This window comes from Lithobates pipiens, unplaced genomic scaffold (assembly GCF_037356315.1).
Source record: "Lithobates pipiens isolate NorthernLeopardFrog02 unplaced genomic scaffold, aLitPip1_a1.2 Scaffold_13, whole genome shotgun sequence".
Lineage (NCBI taxonomy): Eukaryota > Metazoa > Chordata > Amphibia > Anura > Ranidae > Lithobates > Lithobates pipiens.
Genome location: NW_027507718.1, coordinates 29,116,127 through 29,138,578, shown reverse-complemented (window position 1 = coordinate 29,138,578; position 22,452 = coordinate 29,116,127). Strand labels below are relative to the sequence as shown.

Here is a 22,452-nt window from a genome sequence, read left to right as displayed (position 1 = left end):
CCTTGTCCATCATTGCACCCTTGTCAGTGTCATATGCAGCTTTGTCATTGTCATATGCAGCTTTGTCATTCAGCCTTGTCCATCATTTTACACCCTTGTCAGTGTCATATGTAGCTTTGTCATTCAGCCTTGTCCATCATTTTACACCCTTGTCAGTGTCATATGCAGCTTTGTCATTGTCATATGCAGCTTTGTCATTCAGCCTTGTCCATAATTTTACACCCTTGTCAGTGTCATATGCAGCTTTGTCAGTGTCATATGCAGCTTTGTCATTCAGCCTTGTCCATCACTGCACCCTTGTAAGTGTCATATGCAGCTTTGTCATTCAGCCTTGTCCTTCATTACACACTTGTCAGTGTCATATGCAGCTTTGTCATTCAGCCTTGTCCTTCATTACACACTTGTCAGTGTCATATGCAGCTTTGTCATTCAGCCTTGTCCTTCATTACACACTTGTCAGTGTCATATGCAGCTTTGTCATTCAGCCTTGTCCTTCATTACACCCTTGTCAGTGTCATATGCAGCTTTGTCAGTGTCATATGCAGCTTTGTCATTCAGCCTTTTCCATAATTTTACACCCTTGTCAGTGTCATATGCAGCTTTGTCAGTGTCATATGCAGCTTTGTCATTCAGCCTTGTCCATCACTGCACCCTTGTAAGTGTCATATGCAGCTTTGTCATTCAGCCTTGTCCTTCATTACACACTTGTCAGTGTCATATGCAGCTTTGTCATTCAGCCTTGTCCTTCATTACACACTTGTCAGTGTCATATGCAGCTTTGTCATTCAGCCTTGTCCATCATTGCACCCTTGTCAGTGTCATATGCAGCTTTATCATTCAGCCTTGTCCATCACTGCACCCTTGTTAGTGTCATATGCAGCGTTGTCATGCAGCCTTGTCCATTGTTGCACCCTTGTCAGTGTCATTTGCAGCCTTGTCATTTTCATTTGCAGCTTTGTCGCCGAGATACAGAGCCGGATGTCCTGTGTATCTCGGCAGTGCTCGGTAGCTCTCGGCGGCTTTCAGTTGCTCTAGGTCATTCTAGGCAGCTTTCGGCCACTCTCTGCAGCTTTCAGCCACTCTCGGCTGTTCTCGGCCGCTTTCGGCTGCACTCGGCCACCGAGAATGGCTGAAAGCCGCCGAGAGTGGCCGAAGGCGGTCGAAAGCCATGAGAAGGGCTGAAGGTGGCTGAAAGCCGCCCCCACAGGCTCACAATGGCGGGGGATCGGCGTATAACACACACCCACGATTTTCCCCTGATTTTAAGGGGAAAAAAGTGCTTGTTATATGCCGATAAATACAGTAATTTCTTGTATATATGCCATTGGTTCTAAATCTGAATGTGCTACCATCTGAATAGAATGGTAATACAAAGTCAGATTCCTCATGCATATAACAAAATCCCATACTTTTCCTCTCTCCAAGCAACAAATAATACAATACACCAAAGGTAGTCAAAGCCCTTGTACACACAGTCGGACATTCCGACAACAAAATCCGTCTGATTTTTTCCAACGGATTTTGTCCGAAACTGGTGTTGCATACACACGGTCGGACAAAGTTGTCGGAAAATCCGATCGTTCTGAATGTGATAACGTTTGTTGGTTACAACGGGACTACGTTCAGGCTACTAACCAATAGCTTTGGTCTTGTAATTTGATCTGAGCATGCGTGGCACTTTGTCCGATCGGAATTCTCTACAAACGATCGGATCATGTTGTCTGAAAATGTTATATCCAGCTCTCAAACTTTGTTGGTCGGACATTCCGACGGAAAAAGTTTGATGGAGCCCACACACGGTCGGATTATCCGACAACACGGTCTGATCGGACATTTTCCATCGGAATTTCCGACCGTGTGTACAAGGGCATAGACATTAAAGCAGTATTAAACCCAAAAGTACACATTTAATATATTGTAGCCAATCAATTCTTAGATGTGGTGGCGGCATTTTTTTCTTTTTTAGCCTTTTTCCCCCTTATTATATCCTGGTAATCTTGCCAGTAATTCTGTTTTTCAAAAGAACAGAAGTTCTTTTACAGATGTAGCAGTTACAGAGAGGAAATAAACTATTTACCACTGACAGGTGTGCTTAGCTTTTATTTATTTATGTAAAAGCTGTATCCCAAAAGGAAACAATTTTATTTTCTGTAACTGCTTATAAAATGTGAGCTAGAGTTTGGCTTCAAATTGTATCTAAATCTGCTAGCACAGGGCTCAAAATTTCAAGTCTTGAGCTACTAGCCAGGCCTTAAGGGTTACTCACCACCAGTTGCCCCACTCAACCCCTACCCTGCCCTGCCCCTAATTCCGCCCCTAAACACACCCTCATAAATGATATCATGAAATGACACTTCAATTTTTTTTATGCAGAAGTAGGTTACAAAAATAAATATTAACAACAATCATTGCCCATCAGTGTGGCCTCATCAGTGCCCACCAATGCAGCCTTACCTGTGCCCATCAATGCAGCCTCACCTGTCCAAAAAATGCAGTGTGACCAGTGCCCATCAATGCAGCATGACCAGTGTGCCCATTGATGCAGCATGACCAGTGCCCATTATTGTAGCTTCACCTGTGCTCATCAATGCAGACTGACCAGTGGCCATCAATGCAGCCTTACCTGTGCCCATTAATGCAGCGTGACCAGTGCCCATCTATGCAGCCTCACCTGTGCCCATCAATGCAGCGAGACCAGTGCCCACCATTGCAGCATGACCAGTGCCCACCAATGCAGCCTCACCTGTGCCCATCAATGCAACATGACCAGTGCGCACCAATGCAGCCTCACCTGTGCTCATCATTGCAACATGACCAGTGCCCACCAATGCAGCCTCGCCTGTGCCCATCAGTGCAGCGAAAACTGTGACCAACAATGCAGCCTCGCCTGTACCCATCATTGCAGCGTGACCAATGCCCACCAATGCAGCCTCACCTGTGCCCATCATTGCAGCGTGACCAGTGCCCACCAATGCAGCCTCCCCTGTGCCCATCATTGCAGCGTGACCTGTGTAGAGGAAGAGAGAGAATGGCCGGATCATCACAGAGTGGGAATTACTCGATGTAAGAACTTTCATTTGAATTGCCGTCCACTTGCAGTCCACGCAGTCCCTCCTCCTGACCCGGAGCTCGTGACGTCCCAATGCCGAGACATGTTCTGTGGGTCACATGCACCGGGTCAGGAGGCGGGACTGTGTGTGACTGCGAACAGACGGCAACTCTAATGTAAGCTGTTACAGAGGGCAATCCTTGCTCTGTGATGATCCGGCCAGGTCTCCTCTTCTTCCCCTCTCTCTTCCCCTGGATAGCAAATCTACCACTCCTCTCCCCTCAGATTAACAATGCTGCTGTCCAAAGGCATCCAAAGTGGGAGCACTCTAATACGGGAAGTGTGATACTAGCCAAATCACCAGGTGAAAAAGCCTAACAAGAAAATGAATGTAGCCACTACATCTAATGACAGCAGTATAATACATTTATGGTTTTGGGTTTAAAACCTCTTTAACTACTTCAGCTCCAGAAGAATTACCCCCCTTTATGACCAGGCCATTTTTTGTGATATGGTACTGCATTACTTTAACTGAATTGTCGTGCGACACTGTACCCAAATAAAATGTATGTCCTTTGATCACCTCTGCATTTTTTATTTTTTTTTGCACTATAAACAAAAAAGGCAGACAGTTTTGAAAAATAAAACAATATATTTTTCTTTCTGCTATAAAACATATCCAATAATAAAATGTAAAAAAATCTAATTTCTTCATCAATTTAGGCCAATATGTATTCTGCTGGTAAAAGAAAATCCCAGTAAGCATATATCTTATTGGTTTGCAAAAATGTTATAGCGTCTACAAACTATGTGATTTATTTATTTTTTACTAGTAATGGCTGCGATCAGCGAAGTATCACGGAACTGCACAATTGCGGCAAACAAAACTAACGACACACTTTTTAGGGACCAGTGTCACCAATACAGTGATCGGTACTAAAAAATATGCACCTTCACTGTACAAATGACACTGTCTGGAAAGGGGTTAACATTAGGGGCGATCAAAGGATTAACTGTGTTCCTATCAAGTGCTTATTTACTATGTGGGAAGTGCTTTTACTAAGGGAAGACATGGATCCTCGTCCATGCTTTGCAGGAACACAGGATCCATGCCTACCCTACTGATAGAATGGCAAACTGCCTCTGTAACTACCGAAAGGTGAGTGCCATTAGACATCAAGTCCGTGGTATCCGCTAATTGGCTCTCGCTGTACATAATCACATGCTGGCCACGTGCATTTGCTTCCAACTGTCTGGAAGTGCAGGATCATGTATATATACATGATCCGGCACACAGCGACTGCCCTGTAGCAGTAAAACTGCTATAAGGCAACTGTGAAATGGTTAAAGTGGTTGTAAACTCTAACATACAGTATACTCAGTGAAGTGACTGGACTCAGGTGATACACAGAGATTAAACAAATCCTCCTACATAATATCTACATAATACCCATTTATATGCAGTCTTTTTTTCTCTATGGCTGTATCATAGTGCAGAATTTTTTACAGCTTTCAGGCGGCAGTAGGTGGCAGTGCCGGGACAAGACCATCCAGGGGAAAGATAGCATATTGCACCCCCTTCATTATGCTTCAAGCTTGTGAGGATGAGGGGGAGAGAGAGCACAGCCTGCACCTCCTCCCAGCTCTCTCCTCCTCTCCTTGCTTCTTCCAGCGATGAGCTGACAGAAGTAGTGATGCTGCTGTCACTCCTCTAGTTAGCCTTACAGGAGAAGGAACTTGTGGTGCCCCCAACCCTACAATACATGCTGTGTCCAGGGCAGCAATCCCTTCTGTCCACCCCTTGCCCCGGCCCTGGTGGGTGAGGAGCTGAAGTTACAATCAGCAAGGAGAGCTGATAGTTAATTGGAGGGAAGGGAGACACCCCTCTTCACACAGGAATAGAGCTGAGGTTGTATTCTGGAGCCTCTTCTCTGTCACCTTTTTACTTCCTGGTGTCAGGAAAACCTGTCAGAAGTGACTCATGCAGATAGCAGAGGAAACAGACAGCAGACAGAAATTACACTTAATGCTCTGGTTTGAGACAAGAAAGAAAAGGAATGAAGGATCTCTTTATTTATCTAGTCATGTCCAGATGAAGTAAATAAACAGGAATTTGCTTTTCGCTCTTTTTGAATGAGCATTCTAAACTCATTTATAAATCAGCCTAAATAAATAACTGATGCCCAATTCTGCTAATTTTATTCAGACTGACTGGTGATCCTCTTCAACAAATTTAGACCCTGCCAGAAACCCCAGTCACAAACCGTTTTTGTCTTTTCTGGAGATTATCTGATGCCAAAGGTGTTTGGTGTGACTATTCCTGCCACCATAGCATGACCACACATAAACATGAACTCCCTGAAGATCCAATTATGAATGTTTATGTAGCTAATTGATAAAAAAAATTGGTTGCATGGAACAAACATGCATATCCAATCACCCTTTAATGTCTCTGGTTAGTGTAGCATCCTGTAGCGGTTTCCCTATAAATTGCACAAGTTATTATCATGGGATTGATTACATTTTCTTATTTTATCTATTGATTACCTGCAGCTGTGACACAGCATATTTATGCTCACATCTTCAGATTGCCAGAAGTACAATTACGTAATGGGGATGATATCTAATGCTGCACTACACACTAGGTTTATAGGAAATGATGCAGCAGATTTAAGAATGTAATGTGTGGACGGTGTGTGTCTTAAAAGAAAAATGTACATAGCGCTGGATCCAGAAAGTGTTCAACAAGTTTGCCTGTGGACAAAAAATATAATTTAGTAAAACAAAAAAACACAAAATGTATGTTTCAGGCAGAGAGGCAAATTAAAGCTAGAACAGGATTATTTTATGTAATCTGACAGCTTCCCTTTAAATTAGTTGCAAAAAATAAATAAAAAATTATATATATATATATATATATATATATATATATATATATATATATATATTGGGTAATAATAGAAGTCTGCATAATGAGTATTACAAAACGCATTATAATTTTGTATTTGTTTAATAGAAATATGCAAATCTACACTCTTAGCTCTTATAGCAGTATATAATCACTAGTATGCTAGCTTAAATTCCACTTGCGATTTGTGATGTGCCAGATTACCCACAGGGCCTCCTTCGTGATATGGAGGAAGATTTATTTGCTATGGAGGTCTGGAGCCACGACTACACTGTATTGAAAGCGAGACATGGCACCAGATGAAACGCACACACTTCCCTGCAGGGGGTGATGTGCGCCGCCCATCCGCCCGCTACGTACGGTGTGTTGTCATCCGCTCGTTACGTACATTGTATTGAAAGCGAGACTTGGCATCAGATGGAGCGCACATACTTCCTTGTAGTGGGTGATGTGCGCCGTCCATCCGCTCGCTACGTACGACGTGTTGTCATCCGCTCGTGACGTACGATGTGGCGTCATCCGCTCGTTACGTACGGCGTGTTGTCACGCCGTTGTAAGGAGCGTCGTTTTACAGTCGTAAACAGGGAGGGGCGGGTGATTGCATGGATCATTTCCGCCGCCTTGGCTCTCTGACCTTGCACTCTATTGGATATGAGAGTGAGGCCTGGTTCTTTGATCCCGGAAGTGAAATAGGCTCGCACTCTATTGGATATGAGAGTGAGGCCTGGTCCTTTGATCCCGGAAGTGAAACAGGCTCTCACTCTATTGGATATGAGAGTGAGGCCTGGTCCTTTGATCCCGGAAGTGAAACAGGCTCTCACTCTATTGGATATGAGAGTGAGGCCTGGTCCTTTGATCCCGGAAGTGAAACAGGCTCTCACACAACGGAGGAGGTGGCTCGTTCCAACATTCACTATATAATGGAGGCAATATGGCGTGTCACCCATACCCCAGATGACGTGAATTTTTCACGAAACGCGTTGGGTGGCGTGACACGCTGACTTGCCTCATGTGAACTGGTACCAGAAGGGATATCGATTGGTGTTCGCGATCGGCCGACGCTTGCCCAGTTTGATGATATGCCCGATGTTCTTTCATGTTTGTAAGTGCATCTCTTGTTTTATATTTTTGTTTTAATAAATGATTTTACACTATTTGGAGCATCTTTTCCTCCCTATGGTGAACCTTCCTTGATCCTACAATGCTACACATCTGAGTCCCGCTTCAAACAGCGTTTCCCCCTGCTGGATGGTTTATGACTGGCGTATCTCCTAACCTGCCCTACGTAAAAGTGTTCCATTTGGAGGGCTCAAGTTTGATCCATCTTCAGACCCATTTTGTGATTAAGCGCTCCCTACCGGGACGTCTGGTAAGGGGCTATTATTACTGGTCTGGTGGAGGTGCACCTGGTTTTACTTCACGTTGATTGAAAAGTTTTACGATTGAATAGATCCCTTCTACACAGGGTGTTTCTCCAGTTGGACTTTTAATGGACTTTATGTTATCACATACATTTTCAGTATTGTTTGATTCTACTTTATATGTTTCTTGTTTTTGAATCGCTGACTTAGAATTGTACATTTTTTCCTTTTGGTTCATAACCTATGAGGGGCAATATATATGTTTACTGTATTTAGTTATAAGTAATGCCTTATGGTTTATTTAGTCATTAGTTTGGTGTGTCAGAATAATAGATCACAAGATACACTTCTTTAAGGTAGAGTGGTTTACATCCTAATAGAAGTATTAGGGATTGCGCAGTTCTCTTCTTTTTCTTTGTTTTTATATGTATATTTCACTTTGGGTATATATTAGAATTGCTGCATCACACATTTTCGTTAAGTATACACTGTAGCGCAGATTTCCTCTTCCTTTTTTCTCTGTTCTTTTCCAAATAATAATCTCGCGGCTTCAGTAGATAGGTTCAGTCCTACACTATGGACATCTTTGAGTTTAGAAATAAGAGGGTGATAGACACGGCTGGGGTATTTGATTCTACACCCATATCTGCGGGTTCAGATATGAAAGGTGTATTCACCAGACTAAAAAATCTCACCACCTCCGAATTACATGCCCAGTGGGACATTGCTTTCTTTGAGACATATCTCAGAGAGGGCATGGTCCCCAGGAGTCTCAGGTGGGAGCTGAGCCCACACAGGGATGAGTCCGACATGGAAGGGTGGCAAAAGTTTTTTAATGATTCAGGGCTCTGTCTTTTACGGTTTCTAGCTCAAAAAAAGAGCTAGAAATTAGCCCGCCTTGATGAAGAAATCAAACTAATCAAGCAATCACTAGTTCCTCTGAGCACTACTGAAGAGTATAAGGAGTGTTCTAAGAACCTCCTTAAAACTCTTGAGAAAGAGGAGAAAGAGCAAAAGCTCAAGAAGAAAAAGAAGTTCATCAGGGACAAGGAGGATTACCAGTCTGGGATCATCTTTCTATGGCAGAAGAAATTAGCCATGGAAAGAGAACAGATGGATACTCTTCCTCCCAATGCTCCTAATAATACTCAGAGGGGTCCTCCTGAGGCAGTCCCAAGGGACAACATAGTGCATTATCCCACAGAATGGGTACAGGGAGTCAGAGTCACACCGAGCAATCAGGCCCATTCGGGCACAGGTCCATGGCAGCTACGAGGTAATACCTCTTTGTCTCTGGCATCTCCAAGACCCCCGTGGGCTTCCCCGGGGAGGGGACCCGTAAATGGGAGATATAATAACAAAAACAAGAAAAAGTACAATAAGGGCCCATATCAGGGAGGTCATCAGAGACCTACCCTAACTCAAGGACCTGGCAGTTATCCAGTATGGGACTCCATTCAAGGGTTTGACCAAGAGAGGTCGGTATACTCCAATAGGAGAAATCAACCTTGGGAAGTTCCAACTCAAAACCGTTTCTTCCCGTTGGCAGACTTTGAAGCCCCATACATGGGGAACCAGAGAGAGGATAATCCCCAGCAAGCACCATACCCGATTGGATCACGGAGGGTAGATCAAAGTGCAGTGTTTAGGCCCTCCCAACCCAGTCATGACTCCATCAATAATCGTGGGTGGGATTTTCCCAGGGACCACAGAGGCCTAAAAAGGCCTATAGAACCAAGAGGGGAGTCAGAGGGGGGAGGCGGATACAAGCAGCTAAAACGAAAAAGGCATTAGGGGAGGGTATTTTTAATCTCAGCACCCAGGCACTTTCTGACCCCGAAAAACGGCTTTTGGATAAGGGTCTGAAATTTGCTCCACCAAGATGTCTGAGCAAATTTCAGACCTACATGGACATACACAAGTTTGTACGCAGATTAAACATCAAGCGGTACATGTTGGGTAACCCCATTCAGGAGAATAATAGGTCGAGTCCGGTCTTTCAACATTCCGGCCTTGCCAATGCATCCCTTTTCAATCCCCCAGGGACACTGGCTCCTAGTATCAAAGTCTTTAGGGATCTAGTACTTAAGGATTTGGATGGGATGAAAGTAAAGAAATGCAAACTTCGGGGTGATCTGCAGAAGGGTTTGGATTCCCTCTGCAACAATAAGTCCCTTGTCATCAGACCTGCAGATAAAGGGGGCGGCATTGCCATCCTGGACAGGTGCGACTATCTCAAAGAGTTGCATCGCATTACTGATGACAGGGAGACTTATTCCCTGCTTAGCAGGGATCCAGTGATTAAATACAAAAAGGAATTAACAGGGATTGTAGATGAGGGCTTCCGTAGAGGGATCCTTACGGACAAGGAAAAATCTTTCCTTATACCTATGGCCCCTAGAACCCCAGTTATCTATTATCTCCCGAAGCTACATAAGAGTACTACCTGCCCCCCTGGTCGCCCTATTGTTAGCGGTATAGACTCGGTGACGTCCAGGGTGGGCAGGTATATAGACTTTTTTCTTCAGCCACTTGTGAAGAAAATCCCATCATACGTGAGGGATACCAAGCAAATCCTTAATATGTTAAACTCCTACAAACCAACCCCAGGCTTATGGCTCGTGACAGCCGACGTCACATCACTTTACACCATTATTCCCCATGAATTGGGTTTTGAAGCCGCCAGGGTTTATTTGGAGCGAGACTCTGGTTTAACACAGATCCAGATTGATTTCATTTTGGCCCTTTTAGATTTTGCAGCCAAGCACAATTATTTCTGGTTCGACAACCAGTTTTATCGTCAAGACAAAGGGGTTGCCATGGGGGCCAAATATGCCCCCAGTTTGGCTAACTTATTTATGGCCAAATGGGAGGAGGATGTCATCGATTCTCCCAGACGACCGGAGATAGTGCTGTGGGCACGATATATTGATGACGTCCTCCTCCTGTGGGATGGTGACGAACATGAACTCCATGCCTTTATGGAAGGGCTAAATAACAACTCGAGAGGCATCAAATTTAGCTATGAAGCCAGCCAGGAAGGTGTGAACTTTCTAGATTTAACCACTTAACAACCGCCCATTGCCGATTAACGGCATCAGGGCGGTTGTTTAACTCTAAGAGGCCGTTAATTAACGGCCTCCCAGAATTCTGCTCTCGCGCGCCCCCTGGGGCGCGCACACGAGAGCATCCGTGACCGCTGGGTCCAGTGGACCCGGCGCATCACGAATCACGGTAAACGGCCGCTCATCGCGGCCGTTTACCACGTGATCGCTCCGTCAAATGACGGAGTGATCACTTGTAAACAAGCCGGCGTCATGTTATGACGCCGGTTCCTCCCTCCCCCTCTCTGTACCGATCGGTACAGCGGAGGGGGAAGAGATCGGTGTCAGCAGCGATGTGGGCTGCATCTGCAGTGCCCACATCGCTGCTCACCGAAAATTAACCCCTCAAATCCCTGCAAATACTCTGCATTACTCTGCAATTCCCTGCAAATACTCTGCATTACTCTGCAATTCCCTGCAAATACTCTGCATTACTCTGCAATTCCCTGCAAATACTCTGCATTACTCTGCAATTCCCTGAAAATACTCTGCATTACTCTGCAATTCCCTGCAAATACTCTGCAATGCCCTGCAACACTCTGCAATGCCCTGCAACACTCTGCATTGCCCTGCAACACTCTGCATTGCCCTGCAACACTCCGCAATGCCCTGCAACACTCCGCAATGCCCTGCAACACTCCGCAACGCTCTGCAATACCCTGCAACACTCTGCAACACCCGCCAATACCCTGCAACACTCTGCAATGCTCTGCAACCCCCGCCGATACCCTGCAACACTCTGCAATGCTCTGCAACCCCTGCCGATACCCTGCAACACTCTGCAATGCTCTGCAACCCCCGCCGATACCCTGCAACACTCTGCAATGCTCTGCAACACCCGCCAATACCCTGCAACACTCTGCAATGCTCTGCAACACCCGCCAATACCCTGCAATGCTCTGCAACGCAGTACTCTGCAACACCATGCTCTGAGATACCCAGCCATAGTCGGTGATACCCTGCAATACCCAGCCATAGACATCTCCCGCCGCCCTCCGCCCTCCGGTGCTTCTACCGAATCGCTAATACGATCAAAGCCAGAATCTTTTTTTTTTTCAGGCTTCCCAGCTTAGAGGTGAGATGTGGGTCTTATTGACCCCACATCTCACTGTAAAGAGGACCTGTCATGCCATATTCCTATTACAAGGGATGTTTACATTCCTTGTAATAGGAATAAAAGTGATCAAAAAAATTATTTTTGGGGAAAAAAATGTCAAACTAAAATAAATAAAGTAAAATGAACAATAAAAAAAAATGTTTTTTTTAAAGCGCCCCTGTCCCCATGTGCTCGCATGCAGAAGCGAACGCATGCGTAAGTCCCGCCCACATATGAAAACGGTGTTCAAACCACACATGTGAGGTATCGCTGCGAACGTTAGAGCGAGAGAAATAATTCTAGCCCTAGACCTCCTCTGTAACTCAAAACATATAACCAGTAAAAAAAATGTAAATCGTCGCCTATGGGGATTTTTAAGTAGCGACGTTTGCCGCCATTCCACGAGCGTGTGCAATTTTGAAGAGTGACATATTAGGTATCTATTTACTCAGCGGAACTTCATCTTTCACATTATGCAAAAATTGGGCTAACTTTACTGTGTTTTTTTTTTTTTTTAAGCACAAAACAGTTTTTTTTCCAAAAAAAAGCATTCGAAAAATTACTGCGCAAATACCGTGCGAGATAAAAAGTTGCAAAGACCACCATTGTATTCTCCAGGGTGTTTGCTAAAAAAACATATATAATGTTTTGGAGTTCTATGTAATTTTCTAGCAAATAAATTATGATTTTTACATGTAGGAGAGAAATGTCAGAATTGTCCTGGGTGCTCCAGAACACCTGATGGCGCTCCATGCATGTTGGGCCTCTGTATGTGGCCACGCTGTGTAAAAGTCTCACACATGTGGTATCACCATACTCGGGAGTAATAGAAGAATGTGTTTTGGGGTGTAATTTGTGGTATGCATATGCTGTGTGTGAGAAATAACCTGATAATATGACAATTTTGTGAAAAAAAAAAAAAAAGTAAAAAGAATCTTGATTTTGCAAAGAATTGTGGGAAAAAATGACAACTTCAAAAAACTCATCATGCCTCTTACTAAATACCTTGGAATGTCTTCTTTCCAAAAAGGGGTCATTTGGGGGGTATTTGTACTTTTCTGGCATGTTAGGGTCTCAATAATTCAAATAGGCCGTCAGTCCTTCAGGTGTGATCAATTTTCAGATATTGGCACCATAGCTTGTGGACTCTATAACTTTCACAAAGACCAAATAATATCCACCAATTTGTACTTATTTTTACCAAAGATATGTAGTAGTATAAATTTTGGCCAAAATTTATGAAGAAAAAATTACTAATCTGCTAAATTTTCTAACAGAAACAAAGAAAAATTCGTTTTTTTACAGAATTTTCGGTATTTTTTCTTTTATAGCACAAAAAAAAAAAAAACCCAGCGGTGATTAAATACCACCAAAAGAAAGCTCTATTTGTGTGAAAAAAAGGACAAAAATTTCATATAGGTCCAGTGTTGCATGACTGAGTAATTGTCATTCAAAATGCGAGAGCACCGAAAGCTGAAAATTGGTCTGGTTATTAAGGGTGTTTAAGTGCCCAGTGGTCAAGTGGTTAAACATCAAGGTTAATAGTGAGAGTTTTGTTACCTCCACCTTCTTCAAATCCACAGATAGGAATTCCTATATTCCTATGGGCAGCTGTCACTTGGACTCCTGGTTAAGGTCGGTCCCTTTGGGACAGTACCTACGCATAAGGAGAAACTGTTCTGACACCAACAAGTTTGATGAGCAAGCCAAGTTACTATCTCAGCGGTTTTCGGAGAAAGGCTACGCGGCAGACCTGTTGACCGAGGCTTATACAAAAGCACGGGAGAGAGACAGATCTACCTTGCTGGCAGATAGGGAGAGTGAGGCCGATGCCAATCAGTCTTTATTACCCTTCGTTACTACCTTCTCGATGCAACATCAGAAGGTTAAACAGCTGATCCGTAGACACTGGCATATTTTGACCAATGACCAAACTCTTGGAACTATCCTACCGGAAGTCCCTAGAGTAATTTTTAAAGGAGTCTCTTCACTAGGCAATATGATTGCTCCTAGTGTACAGAACCCCCCTGTGAAGGACAGATGCTTCTTTCAGAACCTCAAAGGGTTCTATAGGTGTAGGAATTGTCAGGTGTGCTCCTACAATAAGAACAAAAATTCTAAAATCCTTGAATTCGTCTCCACCAGCACCCAGAGAAGGTATATAGTGGAGCCGTTCATCACATGCTCGTCAGAAGCAGTGGTTTATCTCATCCAATGTCCTTGTGGGCTTCAGTACGTGGGGAGAACTAAGAGAGCCCTCAAGGTCAGATTGAATGAGCATATCGCCAACATTAAATGGGGTTTTGACAAACATCCCCTTTCTAGACATTATGACGAGAAACATGGAAGGGATCCGTCTAACACCTTGTACATGGGGATTGATAAGTACAAACCCCACTGGAAGGGGGGAGCTCTGGTCAGAGAGATCTCACGGCTGGAGATGTCGTGGATCCATAGACTAAAAACTTACACCCCTTACGGTATGAACACAGATACAGACGTTAATGCGTTTATTAATAATGCTTAACGTGTTGTTCCTGCCAGTGTTCTAGGCACAGACGTAAAGCATTTATGACTTTTTCCATCAGACATTGTGGGATCTGGATATTTGTGGATTTTTCTACCTCAATGTAGCGTTTGATGGTTTTTCTTGTAAGCTCCTATTCTTTCCATTTTGAGAGAGAAATATCTTTTTTCTCATCTTTTTTCTCATAATGTATTGAGTTCTACATAATACAGTTGTGTATGCCCCTTTCACTTTTTGCTGTGGGTGAACTTTGTAGCTTAGTTAATACCGCTATCTTAATATTATGAAGTGTTTAACCACATATTGAGTTAGCCATGTATTACAAAGTGCCTTGTATGTTTTATCCATTTTTGATTATTAAGTGTTAGTTAATAATTTTTAATTTTGTGGTTGGACTAGTCCCCTCCTCCCTTTTTAATTTAATTTTATTTGAGGTATATATATATATATATAATTCTTTATTCTTCCTCCTTCGTGATATGGAGGAAGATTTATTTGCTATGGAGGTCTGGAGCCACGACTACACTGTATTGAAAGCGAGACATGGCACCAGATGAAACGCACACACTTCCCTGCAGGGGGTGATGTGCGCCGCCCATCCGCCCGCTACGTACGGTGTGTTGTCATCCGCTCGTTACGTACATTGTATTGAAAGCGAGACTTGGCATCAGATGGAGCGCACATACTTCCTTGTAGTGGGTGATGTGCGCCGTCCATCCGCTCGCTACGTACGACGTGTTGTCATCCGCTCGTGACGTACGATGTGGCGTCATCCGCTCGTTACGTACGGCGTGTTGTCACGCCGTTGTAAGGAGCATCGTTTTACAGTCGTAAACAGGGAGGGGCGGGTGATTGCATGGATCATTTCCGCCGCCTTGGCTCTCTGACCTTGCACTCTATTGGATATGAGAGTGAGGCCTGGTTCTTTGATCCCGGAAGTGAAATAGGCTCGCACTCTATTGGATATGAGAGTGAGGCCTGGTCCTTTGATCCCGGAAGTGAAACAGGCTCTCACTCTATTGGATATGAGAGTGAGGCCTGGTCCTTTGATCCCGGAAGTGAAACAGGCTCTCACTCTATTGGATATGAGAGTGAGGCCTGGTCCTTTGATCCCGGAAGTGAAACAGGCTCTCACACAACGGAGGAGGTGGCTCGTTCCAACATTCACTATATAATGGAGGCAATATGGCGTGTCACCCATACCCCAGATGACGTGAATTTTTCACGAAACGCGTTGGGTGGCGTGACACGCTGACTTGCCTCATGTGAACTGGTACCAGAAGGGATATCGATTGGTGTTCGCGATCGGCCGACGCTTGCCCAGTTTGATGATATGCCCGATGTTCTTTCATGTTTGTAAGTGCATCTCTTGTTTTATATTTTTGTTTTAATAAATGATTTTACACTATTTGGAGCATCTTTTCCTCCCTGTGGTGAACCTTCCTTGATCCTACAATGCTACACATCTGAGTCCCGCTTCAAACAGCGTTTCCCCCTGCTGGATGGTTTATGACTGGCGTATCTCCTAACCTGCCCTACGTAAAAGTGTTCCATTTGGAGGGCTCAAGTTTGATCCATCTTCAGACCCATTTTGTGATTAAGCGCTCCCTACCGGGACGTCTGGTAAGGGGCTATTATTACTTGTCTGGTGGAGGTGCACCTGGTTTTACTTCACGTTGATTGAAAAGTTTTACGATTGAATAGATCCCTTCTACACAGGGTGTTTCTCCAGTTGGACTTTTAATGGACTTTATGTTATCACATACATTTTCAGTATTGTTTGATTCTACTTTATATGTTTCTTGTTTTTGAATCGCTGACTTAGAATTGTACATTTTTTCCTTTTGGTTCATAACCTATGAGGGGCAATATATATGTTTACTGTATTTAGTTATAAGTAATGCCTTATGGTTTATTTAGTCATTAGTTTGGTGTGTCAGAATAATAGATCACAAGATACACTTCTTTAAGGTAGAGTGGTTTACATCCTAATAGAAGTATTAGGGATTGCGCAGTTCTCTTCTTTTTCTTTGTTTTTATATGTATATTTCACTTTGGGTATATATTAGAATTGCTGCATCACACATTTTCGTTAAGTATACACTGTAGCGCAGATTTCCTCTTCCTTTTTTCCCCACATAGGAAGGAGCCTGTGGCCCAGCAAGTGTGGGCAGGTGTGTAAGTGCGAGCGTGCGTGCATGCGTGCGTGTGTATGCAGAGGAAAGGGGATACTCATGTCTAAAATAGTTTATACACTATCCCCCTTAATATCCAGCACTGATTTGGTCTTTGACCCCTCACAGTATGGCTGTTCACCCCCTTTGGTGGCGAGCGGTGTCTCCGTGACACGCTGCCACCGAAGAAACAGGGATGCGCGCGCAAGATCACGTGCATTCCCTGTTTAAATGGGAGGCCGTCATATGATGGCCTCCCGCCACAATAGGTGCACCGCTTGGCCGTCATTTGACTGCCAGCGGTCAGGAAGTAGTTAAAGAGTATATATATGGTAAAACAAAAAAAGGGAAATTGTCTTTGCTTTTCTGTAACAGTACATACACTGCAGGAACTGAGTTGTAAATCCCACATTAGAAGCCTTCCAGAATTCAGCACATGCACAGTCATACCTGTGTTGCCAGTAATTTGGATATGCTCCATTTGTAATAGGACAATGTCCAGTTTATTGGCAGGTCAGAGGCACAGTATTTGGTGAGCTCTGTAAGACATGTGAGAGTGGAACGAAGAAGACAGGAGTTCATGCTGTTGGCCTGCACAGTGATAAAGACAGAGTCTTTCTATCCACCTCTTCCTCTTGAGGAATAAGGCTGTTCTTTTCCTACAAAAAGAAAATCCTCATCCAGTCATAGAAGAAGCTTGCCCATGTGTGAAAACAAAGGTAGGAATTGACAACTTGAGGTCTAACTTGCTAAGTGTGAACGTGAACTCTCAAACTCTGAAGATGATAAACAATCACGCTTAGCTGACTATGTAACTAATTATAACCCAGATAGCAAAAAATGATGCTGCAAGTTTGAAAATGACTTGCTCAGCTATTGCTAAACTTGCCAGGCTTCACAAGTTTGTTGCCCAGCTGCAGCAAGCCCTCATTTCATGATTCCAGATCAGCTTTCTTAGCAAACATTCTGCAAGTCTGCTGCAAGTTCTGGTTCAGTTAAGTTGTACAAAGGTCCTCCCACCACAGGGGTCACTGTGGCAGAATTCCAATGCTGTAGACTTGCAGAGCTCTTGCTGTAGACTCACCACTGCAACGCTACTCTTACTACCTTGCCATGCAAATTTCCAACACAATGGAAAAGTGTCAACTAGAACTTGTGCTTCAAGTGCTCTGCAAGTGTACAACTTGCCAATGAAAATGTGCAGCAAGTTAACAGATTTACAATCCAGCACTGCCACAAATTGTGGCAAGTTATCCTTTCTATCTAGAAAAATATGCTTTCTGTTACATTCATCTTTTGTAAAAACACAGCAGATAAGTTGAAATCTCAATACGTTTTAGTGTATTTGACAAACATTGGAATGTCACTCCAGATGGTCACAGATGAGCAATTGAGCACAAATCTTCTAGAGAACAAGGGGATATTTGCCCATGCTCAAAACTGTCATCACCATGACTCTTAATGATTCTATTCAAAGCCCTTGTACACACGGTCAGAGATTCTGACGGAATGTTTGCAACATCACTTCCGGACCTCTTCCAGAATTAATCCGTCGGAATTACTCCGACGGATTTGGTTGTCGGAATCTCCGACCGTGTGTTCAAGGGCTAAGACTCATTGCATTATTCTTTAATTGCTGCCTCCTCTTTACAGAAAAGAGAAGGATTGGAAGAGGACCGCAAACAGATTTTCCAAAAAATTGTGAGATAAGGAGCATCTCCAATGACCCAGTCAATTTAAGTATTGTTCAGATCAGGAATATAGCTTATATAGGTTAGGAACTTGTGGCCATTCTTTGGTTTTCCTTATGATCTGTCACCGGTTATGGATTATTTCATTTCTAGGTCCAGGCACAATTTTTTTTTCTATCTTTTTAGAGAATTTCTGCCTGAAATAGCAAGTGTTGTTTCAGTGATAACAAGGGCTTGGAGACGGACGCTGATTTTGGCATACTTGGTGGGGCAATGACTTGAACCCAATCTGTGCAGTGGGTACAACTTCTTGTGACCCCGGGGCCCTTGATGCGTCCCTCTCCTGTTCATTAGTGGCCTGTAAGTGACATCACTGTTTGACTAAGATTCTCCAGCCTTTTCTGGGCCCCAGTGCACATGGAGGCCACCTGTTGGTCCGATATTTTGGACTGCAGTGTGGCTGATAGGATAGGTTATTTAGTGGGGGAATGCAATATTATTCCCTTGCCTTCTCCAATTTCCCTTTTTTTGTTTTACCATATATATACTCTTTAAAGAATATCTGGATTGGATTTGGATTGGCCCCTGCGTCAGGATGTCTGTTCTGCATTTATTTTAAAATCGTTTTGGATGCTAAAATGTACCTATCTAGTGATTAGGATGTATGGTGTTACCTGAAAAAACCCCTGATGAAGGAGAATACGACTCATCTCTGAAACGTTGTTTGGTTTGGGTTACTCCATTACACCTATCCATGATTTTTTGTGTATTGTTATGCATCCTTGATTATTTATATGTCTCTGTGAAATTTTAACTATGTGATTCTTTGTATAATACATTTTTTTTTACATATTTTCCTATGTATGTGAATATGGTAATACCTATAAAGTCCCACATCTAGGGGGTTTCTCCATTTTTGGTGATAACAAGTACTCATTTAGAGTTTAATCTCTACATGGTCCCATTATTGGAAGTGATGGTCATATCTGTCATGGCTTGCGAATACTGGTTGTGCAAGGCTAATTTTGCAATAACATTTACATGACTGGGCAGTAAATTATCAAAAGTTAGCTTTTTGTAACGTCACAATTATGCAGACTACACACATTTTCTACTACAATGGAAAATGTCTGATCTTGAACACCCAAAGTTTTGTTAAATTAATATGAATCATTGTTGTGTCTGGACCACTGGAAGAGATCGACCTGATGACTATGCAGGAAGTGAAGAGCAATCTCTCAATAAGAACACAGCTAGCACTAAAACCCGAAAGAGGTCCAAACTTTTTACAATCTATCAGAAATAAAAAGTTTTTTGAGATGTGTAATGTTTCCATAAAATGACCATGAAATCTGGTTACTATTATTGTTCTAGCATGTTAGTATCATTGCAGTAAAATTTGTACATTGTAATAATTGTATGTATTTCATGTCTTTCAATTGCATATATCATGCATGAAAGTGCTTCATTTTACTGTATCTGAATACATAGCGATTTATTGTAAAACAATATTCAGCCAAGACTGTTACTTGTCAATGCAGATATATGAAACATATTCTGTACAACTAAATAATGTGTTTGTGTTGCCAATACCTACACAGAGCAGTTTAGAAAAAAAAATCTACCATATGAACTAAATAATGATTCTCTTGATAGTGAGCATAAATATCAGATAGTGGATAGTAGCTATGAGCTGACAGTGAAAAGGACCTTTATTTCTTATAATGGCATACAATGTATCTCTAGTTGAAATGGGTTTGATTTACTAAAGGCAAATAAACTGTTGATTTTGCAGGGGAATTTTCTCTTAGCTAAGAGAATATGGTAAAAAAAATCACTTGCCAAAGTATACCTGATCACATGCAGGGAAGCAAAAAGAAAAAGTCATTTTTACATTAGGGCTGAACTCCAGGATGAACAAAAACACTCCCTTGCAGCGGGGCTACCCCTAAATTGCAAAGGCTAAATTAAACTCAGATCTAGGGGCCACAAACTGCAATTTTACAGGCTCCTTCAGACTGAAAGATTGGTCCTCGCTGCCTCTTTTGCCCTGTATTCAGGCCCCTTAGATCTTAAGCATTTAAACCTTGCAGTGTGAAAGCAGCCCCTACAGTGCCTTGAAAAAGTATTCATATCCCTTGAAATTTTCCCACAACCACAAACATAAATTTATTTTATTGGGATTTTATGTGATAGACCAACACAAAGTGGCACATAATTGTGAAGTAGAAAGAAAATGATAAATGTTTTCACATTTTTTTACAAATAAATATGTGAAAAGTGTGGCATGCATTTGTATTCAGTCCCCCTGAGTCAATGCTTTGTAGAGCCACCTTTCACTGCAATTAGAGCTGCAAGTCTTTTTGGGGATGTCTCTACCAGCTTTGCACATCTAGAGAGTGACATTTATGCCCATTATTCTTTGCAAAATAGCTTAAGCTCTGTCAGATTGGATGGAGAGCGTCTGAATAGCAAGTATTGCCACAGATTCTCAACTGGATTTAGGTCTAGACTTTGCTTTAAGTAGTCACCTAATTAGTAATTAGAATCCTTCCAGTATTCTAATTCTAATGCACATTGCTATGGCGGAGAGGTGTGTACTTGATACACCAAGTATAAAAGCAGGGAAGCCAACCTTGCGCTGTGATGCTGAGTCTGTTTCCACATTATCAGGATGCATTTATTTTTTTGCTATACTAAAGATGTTGGGTAGGTTACCTGGTATATTAGTGTTTTGTAGTGCAGTTATATACAAATTGCCTTATAAATTATGTCTACAGGACAATATTATAGTTATTACAGGACAATATTATAGTTCACCTTCATTCCGCATAGACATTAATCATTGGTATGTGGATGATCAGTTTATTGGAAAACTTATTTAATAAATCTTTAGCCCCAGCTCACCATGTATCTCAGGAATCACATGACACCCACGGAATGTCATATCAGCAACAAAATGACATAACCATGTAATATTACTTTTAGCAGGCTGACTAACCAGTTTTCTTTTTTTTTATGTCTGTTTGCTTTCCTGATACTGTATGTAAAACCAGACCCTACTGGGTGTCAGCTTGGTTTATTTATCATTTGTGCTACATTTCATTTGTAGACAGCATTACTGACTTATTGCCAACGTGACTTTACACAAGTATGTCAAAACCTTAGGTTTCATTAAACCCGCACCATTATAAATTGTCAATACACGCTCTATTACATTGTACTCACTTTGCCATTAGAGTATTCATTTTTGGTAGATTACAAAAAACCTGGCTGACCCTGCTATTCACTGTCCCTCCTTCCCTTTGTAGCCAGGTGCTTAGCTAAGAATGGAGAATTAGTGAGAGAAACAGTGACTGCAGCTGTAGCTGCTGCCCTGCATTGCTGAACTGCTAAATAGCTACTGTATTTTAGCAAGAGGAGGAAGCCGCTGAGCGGGAAGAGTTCAATACACTGAGTCAGGCAGCACTGTACTGTGGGAACTGTTGTCCTGAGGAGAAGCTCTACTGTGTAATCAAAAGCTTTTGAACTGCATTCCCTAGAGAGGAGATTGCAGGGGGTATTTCTCAGGCTATAGAGGACACAGCTTCCTCTTGCCATGAGGGAGACCAGAGAGTGCACATTGTTGTCCGGTGAGCAGCATCTGGAGCGCTGGGTTTGGTGGTGCCATCCAACAGAATCACATGGGTGCAGAGCAGAGAATGGACTAAATGCTGTGTGTGACTGGATGGTTAACAGCAATTTTGCTGGGACTGGTGAGCTGCTGCTGTGGGGATTTACTATCTGCTGCCAGAGAAAGAGACCATGCTCATGTAGGAACTGACCATACATCCATCTAGTAGCCTTTGTTGCAGATGGGACTGTACTCATGTGTACAACTGGGCCTCAGGGCTAGCAGGCTGAAGACTTAGGACTGATGGCTGTCTCTTTACAGCTGCTACACAGAGACCTTTGCCTATTGCGTATGCTAAGTTGTACCTCTCAGGAGACATTGCATTATATCCTAACTATTCTTTAGCTGGATTCCTATGGAATACTTTCACATCAATGCATTTTTATACCTCTGCAATTTTGGAAAGGGTCAGGGACATTTTTTTTACACCCATATTCAGGGTGTAACATGTAACATGTTTCTGTAGCATAGGCCCCCGCACTCCCTGATACCCATTGTGACAGTGAAATGGGGGAGAAGATCCTTTGTGGCTGTCGGCTTGTAGTTCTCAATGAATTACCAGGGCACTGTTGGGAGGTCTGGTAGTTTATTGATTCTTCCTATCAGTGTAAAACTGCCTGTCCGTATGATGTATGGGCAGACAGCTTACACTAACAGTCTGTAGGAGTCCTGCATGGTACCCGCTATCTGCAGATTGCGGGCACAATGTTTTCCAGGCTCCTACAAGAAAAAATGTGCACTTATTTATTTTTATTTTTTAAGTGAACTTATTATTTATTTTGATTCTTTATTCTGAAAGCCGTTTTTCTTTTAAGTCATGTGAGCAGCACAGTAGCAATCAGCATTGTGTACCTCACCACCACAGCAAG

General features: G+C 42.8%; 1 protein-coding gene across 2 annotated transcripts in view; it reads left to right on the top strand.

Moving 5' to 3' along the window:
* Nucleotides 1-22,452, top strand: part of GDA (guanine deaminase) — a 127,935-nt gene that overhangs the window by 4,709 nt on the left and 100,774 nt on the right. Inside the window, exon 1 of one of the 2 annotated variants that reach the window (XM_077474946.1) lies at nt 16,841-16,938. The exons of the other annotated variant lie outside the window; for it this stretch is intronic. The gene's annotated coding sequence lies outside the window, so the exon portion shown is untranslated. Of the gene's footprint in view, nt 1-16,840; nt 16,939-22,452 lie in introns of those variants that run through there. 2 annotated transcript variants of the gene reach the window in all.